Below are 11218 nucleotides of genomic sequence, written 5' to 3' on the forward strand. Positions count from 1 at the left end.
GAAATAACATGGAAGTCAATACCAAATATTATCCTCGATCTGCGGCTCTACCTGATTTCATTTACTTTGGAAAAGGGTCTATTGGAGAAAGTGGCTGACGAGTGATCTGAAAGAAAGCCTGAGACAGCTCATCTGAAAAAACAAGTCACCTTAGAAGGGTGGGAATCAAAAGAACCACCATGGGATGCGGAAAAAGATTTGCTAGATTTAAATCTTGCAATTTGCTGGACTAGTCCCAGCTTTGCCCCAATCCCTTTTTAATAGACACAGCTGTCCAGAAGATGTTGATTTTTGGAGAACTAGGAAAAGCCCATCTTTGTTTCTTCATCATCTTTGGCAGAAACAAGATTCTTCCAAAATTGGCAAGAAGCTCCTAGAAAAGTTTTTCTAAGGTGAACTCGGACCAGGAATGTATTTACTGAGCCAGCACTTGGTGACAGCTCTGTTTTATGCTGTGCTCAGGGTGTCTTACCGGTTTACAGACTCAATGTTTTTCAAACGTTTATTATATACACATGAACAAGCAAACACGCACTAAAAACCCCCACACAATTAGTTTCTAATGAAAGCAGCGAACAATCCTGCCAGGTGGACACTTATCTGGTCTCACCATCCCACACGGGAGGGGAAAACGCTTCTGCTGGGTTGGGTGCACTCCCGGACACAGCGGAGGACTCTGCCCAGCACCCACACCGCAGCCAGGTTCCTACTAAATTCAAGGCTTTAAGCTGTCACGATCAACTTTCCTACACTCAAGCGTAAAGTAATAAAACTAATCAAAATTTAATCAATTTAAAATCTGATTGAATGCAAGATTCATTCCTTCATAAACATGACCCGACTGCTGCTGCACCCCATCACTGCCCATCTAGGCACACTCTAACTCTGTCTGCAATATTTCAGCCATCACCTTTCAGAGCCTTTACAATGGCTTCTCTTGGTAAAACTTAATATTTAAGAGCAGTAACAGGTTTCCAAAGCCCATTTAACAGCTAAAGGATTCTTTTTATATTCAGACTCTCAGCAGAGAAACAGCCTTCCATTTTCTTTAAAACTTCAGGAGTCTTTCCCCAACATTCATCCATGCAATAAAACTTTCCACCCAGCTGGAAGTTTTTGCTCAGGAGAGAACAAACATTAAAACACGGACAGTGCAGGCTCTCGCTGCAAAGCGTAGCTTGAACAATTAGCTCCCGATTTTTAATGAATACAAAGCCTCCCCCATCCTCGCAAGGAGACAGACTGGATTTCATTCTCCAGGAAGCCCCGAGGACTGGCCTGAAAGCGAAGGCAAGGCCGTTCTGTGAACCTAACTCTCCGCCAAACAGTACTTGTTTGATGACTTCTACACTCCCTAGATTGCACGTGTCAAAAAACCAACCAAGCAAAACAGGCTTAAGATATGGAAATTTTATTCCAGAAAAAAAAAAAAAAAAAAAAAAAAGAGCCTGTCATTTTCAGCTGCGTGGTTCTGTGCATTAACAGCTCTTTAATATTATCGCTATGGTAATAAAAAGCATCAGCAAGAGCGGGATTAGGAAACAAATTGGACATCACTGCCTGCTGATCATGACTCATGACTAATGACTCATGCAAGGTATTATCATTGAATTATTTTCTTTAAAACCACCTCTTACAGTACCGGTCAGTACCCAGTACTTTTTTAATAAAAACAAGATTATTTTAACAGCTCAGTCAGAGAGAGAGAACCACTCTGGAGAAGCATGATATTTAAGCTACAGCTCTCTCAAACTAAAGGGATTTCTGCTGATTTCTGACAAACAACATCCCAAATTTCAAAATTTCAATCCATACAGAGCACTCACAACGTACGGCACGGCTGAGGTTGGTTGTCTGCACTGTAGGTGAAAGCAGCGCGAGAGAGAGATGTTGTAGGAACCTGCACAACGTTGTGGGACAAGTCAAGAGATACTCATTATACTAAAATTTTCAGATTTTCAGTTTAACAGAATTACGTCTGTTTAGGGACACTTACAGAAAAGAAATCTTAGTCTCTTTTTAAAAGGTCAGACACACTATACCCATTGACATCTATAGCACACACAGTCTATGCACAATTTTTACAGTGAAAAAAATATCTGACCATATAGGAATACAAACACTGTGGGCAATTAGCATCTTTCAGATGTTTTTAGAAGTGCTACAGCTTTACCTATATCTGGTGACAACAAAGACACAAGCCCATAGTATGGATATCAACAGTTGTTCCCTCCACAGTTATTCTACCTCTTACCTCTTCAACTGATAAGGTTTAATGATGGTTTTTGTCAGTGCTGGGTTGATGGTTGGACTGGATGATCCGAAAGGTCCCTTCCAACCCGGGCAATTCTATGAGTCTACATAAAACAACAGTTTAAACCCGATTTGGCGCTGCAGCGATTTTATAGCAGCCTCGCCTGCGGGCCAGCAGGCTGTGGGTTAACGGGAATGCTTATGTCAGCACTTCAGTATCCAAGGGATGACACACATTATGCCAGAGCAGCATATGTATGCACATGCAGACACACACAATATACGTATTTTTGTGTATGCATCTGTAACAGAGGCCTTCTGAAAGCCTCCGGTAACTGCCTGGTTAAAATTCAGCTCTCACAACATTACTAAAAAAACCAACAGGGATAACGCCAGCATCGATATTCCCTAACTGAGCAGATTCTTTGGGAAACCAATAAACCCCAGCTCTTGAACAAGCATATTTGCCCTTGTCATTCACCAGTACTCTGTTGCAAACCCAGTTTTTCTCTTAAAATAATGCTGCCGGCTGCGATGGCCAGCGAGCGCAGGGACGGCTGGGCAGAGGGATGATGAGGGATGCAGGTGACAACTCCCCAGGTGGGCAGAAGAACTAAAGACAAACTGGAGAATGGACGCTGGGAGCCCAAAGGAGCATTAGAGCTGCACAAACAAGAAACGCGGCACTAGGGAGCAGCTACACAGAAATAATCAGCAAATTAAAATACACGAGCAGGGAAATTTCCAGCTCAAGGTACTGCCTGACACAAGTCAGGGAAAAAGAAAATGGAGAGAAAAGCTGCAGGGCTGTGTTTTCAATACAGCGGGGAAATAAGCACGCCCTTTCATGAGGGGTAGGGTGCGATGTGCAGACACAGACTCGTGAGCCACCTGCGACAAAACATCAGCTGCATTTCTGGGTTTGGATGAACGTATCCTGGGATGAAGTGTAGCAGAAATAAAGGGATCCGACATACAAAACCCACAGAAGAAATTTCAGGGAGAAGAAAATATTCACATGACCTAACAAGAACAGTTAGAAAGGCACTTTTGTGACACTGCCAAAGGCAAGTGATGGGTTAAGAGGCGCAGGAGAATCCGACTTGATGAAGACCTTCAGCAGCTGCAGTGTCAGTGCAAAGACAGGGCATGGAGAAAGGGCTGGGAGACAGGAACTGAAGATGACGATGAGATGACTCGCAGTTCAACCCCATGTCTGAGTCTCACCAGCCACTGCAGAAGGCATTCATCTGTGCTACAGAACAGCGTGCGTGACAATGGGGTGCTTCATCAGGTCCCTGCAGTGACTAATGAGAGGAGAGGCAGGGGTGAGCCGGTGCTGAGGACTGGCACGGCTGACCCTACAACGTAAAAGCAGATGGAAGAGCAGAGTGGAAGTGAAATAGAACCACATCATGAATATAGTCCATCTGCATAAAAAAAAGTAGGTTAAAAGTTGAGTGAAAATCATTAACACCCAGTGACTGGAAGCTGGGACAGCGGGCTGGGGGGTGATTGTGGGGAGAGAAAAAAAAAGAAAATAAATTCATGTGTTGGACAGAGAGAAGGAATTCAGAAACAGCAAATCAAAGGGGGCCAGCCTGGATGCAAATTGAGACAAAAGCATGGGTCTCACAGTGAAGTCACTGGACCCTGCCTTTGGACACACGAACAGTGTAGGAAGGTGGTCTCACCTGCAGGATCACCTGAAGGTTGCAGAGCTCTCCATCTACCTCACCTGCTTATGCAGCTCTCTCCTCTCCCTGGGCGATGCGTGGGCTGGGTTAACTGAAACACCTTACCCGACAGGTTCTTCTGACAATTACAGCTGAGACAAGCTGAGGGCAGGCACCTCTCCCACTGGCAGAAAGCCAGGAGCAGATCTCGCTGAGGGATCGGCGGCAGAAAACCTACTGACAAAAGGTAACGTACAAATACAGAAACTTAAGAAAGCATGGGAAATTCTGCCTCCCCGAGGAGGAACCCGTGCCTCCTTTGTGCTTCTCACAAAGCAGAACTACCAAGTTCAACAGGAACTCCCTCAAGCTCATGCCTTTCCCAAGACACCGGGGCTCTCAAACTTGCTGGCCCCTGTTCAAATTTTTTAGTATATTGTCTCTGGTACCCGCATTGTAGACAAATTAGGTGGGATGAATAGTCCCTTCTTCAGCGTGAAAATTCTCAAAGACCTTTGTGAATCCTCTAAAAACCAGCTTTAGAAGTAGCTGGTATTATAAAGGACAGGTTTTTTAGCCTCTACATTACTGTTGAGAAGAGAGCAAGAAGTTTGGGCCTCCTGGTCTCTAGACGTCAGCATTAGAAACAACGTTCACCCATCCAGAAGCTGAGAGAACAAGAAGTGAGAAGACGCATATATTAACTAACCAAAACGGCTTTAATTCATGCACATGTGAAAAAAAAATAAATTGTGGGAAAGAACCTTTTCTAACATCGGAAGTAAAAAACCACTTTGTCTGTGGTTTCAGTTTTAAGCTGGCCTACCCTTTCCACCTCTTTTCGGCTTCTACCTCTCTTTTTTCCTTGTTTTTTCACTTGTTTTTCACTTCCGAGCAGCCTAATTCCAGGGATAGCAAGCGATGTGTTTTCCAAATTATTGGTTCTTTGTTTTGTATTTTTTAATGGTCCCTGCGGGATAAGGTTTAGATGTGAATTGTCTTTCTGTTCCTAACCAATTATATACTCTTTTAATCACATCTTAATTACTTTGAAGACCTAGTAAACAAATCACAAAGAAACATACCTAAGTCCAGCGAAAAATAATGGCATTCAAGGATGCAAAAGAGCTGACAAAAGAAGTCTTTCCATAAATACACACGACACTACCTAAAAATATTTGGGTTTGGTCACACAGCGAGTACACAAGATCTTAAGTTTCACAGCAGAAGGCTAGAGCAAGGATCTGCTGTCTTCTGCAAAAACCACACAGGCCCTTTATTTTCTAACGCTTTGATCTAAAGAGGTTCTCTTTGCTTCTGTCAGCAATGCCCTTTGCAACAGTGACAGAAGACACTTTTAAGTTCCCATAAAGCTCGCTGCCCGCTAGGTGTACTTTGGACACCTTTAAAACAGATGCGCTACTTCACATTCGCTTTTTAGTTGCCAAATCCTAAACCATGAAAAGCATAAGGATGAACTCATTCCAGCTGCAACTGCAAATACCGATGCTTTCCCAAGGTTTAATGCGCCTTGAAAACTGTATAAAGTTTTCTAGTCGAGCAGTGCTCCGAATTCCACTCAGTATATTGGTCTCCTTACCACCACCACCAGCAGTAAATAAATGGTCCTGCTGACAGCAGCAGCAAAACTGCATCCCGATGTCAGAACTGGCCACTCAGCAGGATTCTTGGGGGTGTATCTCCTGGAACAGCGCTGGGAACCTGGCTCCTTGGCTCTAGGCACCAAATTTCAGGAAGAAATGGCATCCTGCGTGGCATCACCCTGGGGAGAGGGAAGCCTCGAGAAGGAGAGAGAGGGAAGCTCCATCTTCCCCAGCAGAGGTTTCTTGCTGCTGACCTTGTGCAAGGCCAAAACCCCAACAAGTGCACAGTAGCACCTACAGAATCATAGAATTGTCTGGGTGGGAAGGGACCTTTCTGATCATCGAGTCCAACCATCAACCCAACACGGACAAAACCCATCACTGACCCATGTCCCTCAGCACCACGTCTGCCCAGCTTTTAAATACCTCCAGGGATGGGGACTCCACCACTGCCCTGGGCAGCCTCTTCCAAGGTTTGATAACCCTTTCAGTGAAGAATTTTTTCCTAATATCCATCCTAACCCTCCCCTGGCGCAACTTGAGGCCGTTTCCTCTTGTCCCATTGCCTGTGACTTGGGAGAAGAGACCGACCCCCCCTGGCTACACCCTCCTTTCAGGGAGTTCTAGAGAGCGAAAGCACTCCTGGCACGGACCCTCTTTTATTTATGTATTTTAAATCCACGGCCACGGGGCAGCTCCGTGCCCAGCGGGGCCGAAGGGGGCAGTAACCGGCTGTTCCCAACACAAGCCCCGAGGTCTCTGGGCTAAGCCCAGCAAGGACATTTTCAGGCAGAAGCACCGCCGGCCACCCCAGCACCGGCCCCGCCTTTGCCCCAGGCACCAGCGGCCCCTGAGGGACCGGGGCGCTCCCCGTCTCCCGCCGGGACTGGGCCCGCTCCTCGGCCCGAAGCCCCTGCCGGCCCCTGCCCTTCCCCTTGGCCCCCGGGACCCGCAGAGGCCCCGAGCCGCCTCCCCAGCCCCGGCCCCCGCCGCGCCGCCATGGCAGCCCCCGAGCGCTGCAGACCCCTGGCCGGCCGGGGCGGGGGGGGGGGAGGAAACGGAGGCCCGCGGCCCGGCACTGACCTGGCCCCGCCGCTCCCCTTCCCGTCGCCCGCCGGGCAAGCGCCGGTGCTGCGGAGAAAGCGGCCCCGCCGGGAACCGCCGCCGCGTCGGGCCGGGCCGGGCCGGGGCTTGCTGCTGACGGGGCCCGGGGGGCCAGGCCTGGCCGAGGCCTCGGGGCTGGGCCTGCAGAAAAGGCCATTAAAGAGAATATCCAGCCCCTTCCAGCCCGAGGCTGACGGGGGCCGGCAGCCGGGGGGCCTGTGACCTTCCCTCCATGCCACATCCACTCAGGGTGACCCCAGGCGCCGAAAACTCAGTCTAAATTTAAGCAGTTTTGCTGCAGAAAGACGCTTGTTAGTTCCCAGGTTGCTAAGTACCACCGCATAAGCAGGTCATTTGTTATTTTTATTAGCCTGCATCGCTAAACAGCAAGGCCAGGATTTCTATCCAAGCCATCGTAATTAAAGATGCTAATTTATCCGCCATCCCAGAACGACATCTCGCCTCAGGTCGCTGGGGTCAGGACACGTGCTGGGAGGATTCAGCCTGCTGCGAAATGGCTGCTCACTGGTGCTGGAGAGGCATTAGTGCCCGGTCCACACTGCCACAAGGAGAGACTCAGGCTCCCCATCTTCATATATGTATATATATATTTACCTATTTTGTCTGCCAGCCCACGTGTGAGCCCTTTCCCACAGGCCTGCTCCTGGCCACGGCCTCCCCGGCTCGAGGGGCCACTCACCAGCACCCATGCTCTGCCATCAAAAGGCAGCAATCAATCCTTCGGGTGTAATTCTGTGTAAACTTGCAGCTGGTATGAAACAGCACCGTCACACACAGCCCTGCCCTTCCCCTGGCTGCTGGTGTTCCCCCGTGGAAGAACAAGATCAAGGGAGATAAACGCTTGTTTCAATGCAGATCACTTAGCGTAGTCAAAGCAACATGCAAATATGTCTTTATTACGATGTCCTTGTTAATACACATGCATAAGATGACTCAGTTTTCAGTATTTTGTAGCATGGCTGAAAGAGGTATCTGGAAATACATCTACTCCACCTTTATTAAAGCTGATTTTCAACACGACTGTCAATACAAATGTCCTGACGTTGGTCTAGTTGATTAAATATTATGATTGAATATGTGGAGAGTTTCAATTAATCATACATTTAGAAAAACAAAATCTTTGCACTCTGAACAGATATTTTAAATGTTGCATTGTTAAGAGAATCCTGTGAGAATATGAACTATTCTAGTCCCAGGTGGCGATATCTTTATACAGCAGAAGGATTCATTCCCTTATTATGGAATACTGCAGCGGGCGGGCTTGCCTCTTATTTTTCCTCTTGGGTTCAGGGAGGAGAGAGTTTTTTTTCAGTAGGATTCAGTCCTGCGTTTGTTTCTGGAAAACCTCAGTCCGGAGTCAGATCTCGGTGTGAGCGAAACAGGTTCTGCTCCAAGGCCAGGAGGAGGGCAACGGATGGTGGTGGGAAGCTGGTGGTTTTCGAGGTGACATATTGCCACCTAGCAGCTCTTAGAGAAAGCAGCACAAATCCCACCTTCCTCTCCAGAAACAACGGTTCGCCTCGCTTCTGCTTTTATTGCGTTGTATCATATGCGGCGTAATGATTGGAGTAGCGTTTCCAAAATCCGTAACAAATCCATCACTCTCCAAACCAGGTCCAGAGTTCAGAAGGCTGGTATTAGTTTATTTACAGCGCCGGGGGCATGGGGGAGTTTCTCCTCCCGTCATGCACACCCATCAGAGCTCTCCCGGCGATTTTTATACACATTTTACAACATCATTATAATATTAGTGCCTCCTACCGATATTTGATTGGATAGTAATTTACACACGATCATCAAGTTACAGCTCCCACACGTGCTCAAGGGAAGGGTCTTCCCCTGGGCAAGGGTCTTCTTGACCTATGGGTGTGATTTTTAGTATTATAGTGAAGGTAGTTCAGCTTAGGGCACTGAGAATTTTCATTTTCCTGCCAAGTGGGCTAAACTTCTCAAAACACAGATTAGTACCATCCTCACGGTCTTTGTGCTCGGTGTGCTTCTTTGAGAATGACACAATACTGGCCTCCCTTGATGAGGAGTTCTCACTAGCTCGTGCTTGATAAATTCACAGATAGAATTCTCATTATTCGTGAGAATACACGGGAGGCCTTTCAACATGAGTTACTAATAACATCTCAAGGATATGCTTTGGTAGCAGTAGGATACATTGAGAGTGCAGAGCGAGGACTGCAGGAAAACGAACAGGCAAATGGGATCCTCTGTGAAAACAGACATTAAAGACCCCTTATGGATTGTAACTTCCAGCAGGGTGGTGACACTAGTCCCCGCGTGTTTGACCGTATAATAATAATAAGAAAAATACCCGACAAAATAAGAAAAATATGTACAATCCTGCAAAGTTTCTCATTTTTATTCGTGCAAATAATGCCACTGATTTCAGTAGCATTTTCCCCTGGCATTGCTAAAGCAGCACTGCCCCAGGAGAGCCAGGTCACCCCTGAATTATTTGGTATCTTCCCATTCCCTGTCGCTGACCCAGAAGCTGGTGACCATGTGCTGGCTAAAAGAGCAACCCCTCACTCTTGGATCCAGACTGCCAGACTGAAATATTGAATTCCGATAGGCACAGAGCTCCCTGGTGCTATTTTTACAAACTCTTTTCAGAGCCATAGAACAAACCGATGACAGATCCCAGCTTAGATCTCAGGAATTATTGGATACTAACCGACACGTAACCCCACACTCAGTTCATAAGGGGTTCCTTGACTGTATTTTTAAGGAAGCAAATACCCTTGGCTGTGTGTGGAAGTGTAACAGGCTAAAGGATGGCCTAATGCAGACTCCAAAGACTACGTCCACAAAAATTATGTGGATACCTGCATTCTGTTTCTAAATTTTGGAAAACTTTCTAAAATGTAGATTTCTGGATTCAAAATCATGATGTTTGCTTTCTCCTCGCAGCCTAGCCCAGGAGGGTCCCAAATCCCACTGGTGCCTGGCAGCTGTGATTCACGGGAAGGGACAGTCTGGGGACAGGGCAGTCACCGTGCATACCTCAGGGCTGCAGCCTTATCAGGGACTCGTCCATCTCATGAATCACAGCTGCCAGCACATGAGACTGGGGTCATTTCCCCACACAAGAGTCAGTCACTGGACATGTCCGCATCCCACACGACATTTGGTCATTGGACATGTCCACAAAGGGCTCAGCTCTTCTCGGGCAGCTCCACACCTATCCTACCACAATGTGTTGATTTGATGTTCTCTGCCCACGTTGTTTAAGGTTCTCCTCCTGCAGGCCCCTGTGAGAACCAGCAGAGCTGACACCAGGCTCCACCAAGACATGGCTGGAAGAAGAGGCAAAGAGACACCCATCTCTTGTAGCACAGCACGGGAAGATGTCACCCGGATGGGCTGAATGCCCTTTTCTGGTGAGGCCCTACCTTGAGTGCTGTGTCCAGGTTTGGGCCCCGCACAACAGGAAAGACATTGAGGTGCTGGAGCTTGTCCAGAGAAGGGCAACGGAGCCGGTGAGGGGTCTGGAGCACGTGTCTTGTGAGGAGCAGCTGAGGGAGCTGGGGGTGTTCAGCCTGGAGAAAAGGAGGCTGAGGGGAGATCTTCTCGCTCTCTACAGCTCCCTGAAAGGAGGGTGTAGCCAGGGGGTGTTGGTCTCTTCTCCCAAGGAACAGGCGATGGGACAAGAGGAGACGGCCTCAAGTTGCGCCAGGGGAGGTTTAGGATGGATATTGGGAAAAAATTCTTCACTGAAAGGTTATTAAGGTTATTAAGCCTTGGAAGAGGCTGCCCAGGGCAGTGGTGGAGTCCCCATCCCTGGAGGTATTTAAAAGCTGGGCAGACGTGGTGCTGAGGGACATGGGTTAGTGGTGGTTTTTGTCAGTGTTGGGTTGATGGTTGGACTGGATGATCTGAAAGGTCCCTTCCAACCCAGGCAACTCTATGATTCTGGCTGAGCAAACCAGCTGTTTTCGCTGGGGAAGGTGCTCTGATTGTCAGGCTGGGGCATGTTGTGGGGAAGCTGAGGGAAAGGAGCCCAGGCCTCCACGCCAAAAGCCGTTTCCTTGGGATATAATGCCATATTGATCGGGCCAGAGAGCAGGAGAGAGGTTCCGCATGGCCACGGCTTGGTGTTTGCTCACTCTCCCAGTGACCCAGCAAATATTGATGCATTTAAACATTAGTATCTACTTGAGTTATTGCCTGCAATCTGGAGCAGTTTGAACAGTTAGGGTGAAGTGTGCCCTTGCTGGGCGAAGTCCTCTGTCTGGTTACAGCTCAGCGCTGGAAGAGTGGCCAAAACATGTGGTCCCACCTCTTGCTTTACCATACTGTCACTGGATGGGACATTGATTTTCTGGCAGGAATTGTATTCAGTGCAAAAATATGCTCATGCGTGCTTTACCTTCCTGTACAAGATGAGATCTTATTTCACAAGATTGCTCAATTTACGGTACAGATTAAAATAATAGCTTGTCTCTGCTGATTTGTGGTGGTCCCACTCTTCTCCTCCTCCTTCCCTGGAGTGAGGGCCAAGGACAACCGCACCGTGAGTGGGTTGAGCTCACCCAACTGACAGAAACC

The 11218-nt window shown here is 47.8% G+C and overlaps 1 protein-coding gene across 1 annotated transcript in view; it reads right to left on the bottom strand.

Moving 5' to 3' along the window:
- ECHDC1 (ethylmalonyl-CoA decarboxylase 1) overlaps positions 1–6640 on the bottom strand; it is a 36022-nt gene extending 29382 nt beyond the window's left edge. Inside the window, exon 1 of the mRNA XM_074167940.1 lies at positions 6617–6640. The gene's annotated coding sequence lies outside the window, so the exon portion shown is untranslated. The remainder of the gene's footprint in view (positions 1–6616) is intronic.
- Positions 6641–11218: the final 4578 nt, after the last annotated feature.

This window comes from Numenius arquata, chromosome 2, assembly GCF_964106895.1.
Source record: "Numenius arquata chromosome 2, bNumArq3.hap1.1, whole genome shotgun sequence".
Lineage (NCBI taxonomy): Eukaryota > Metazoa > Chordata > Aves > Charadriiformes > Scolopacidae > Numenius > Numenius arquata.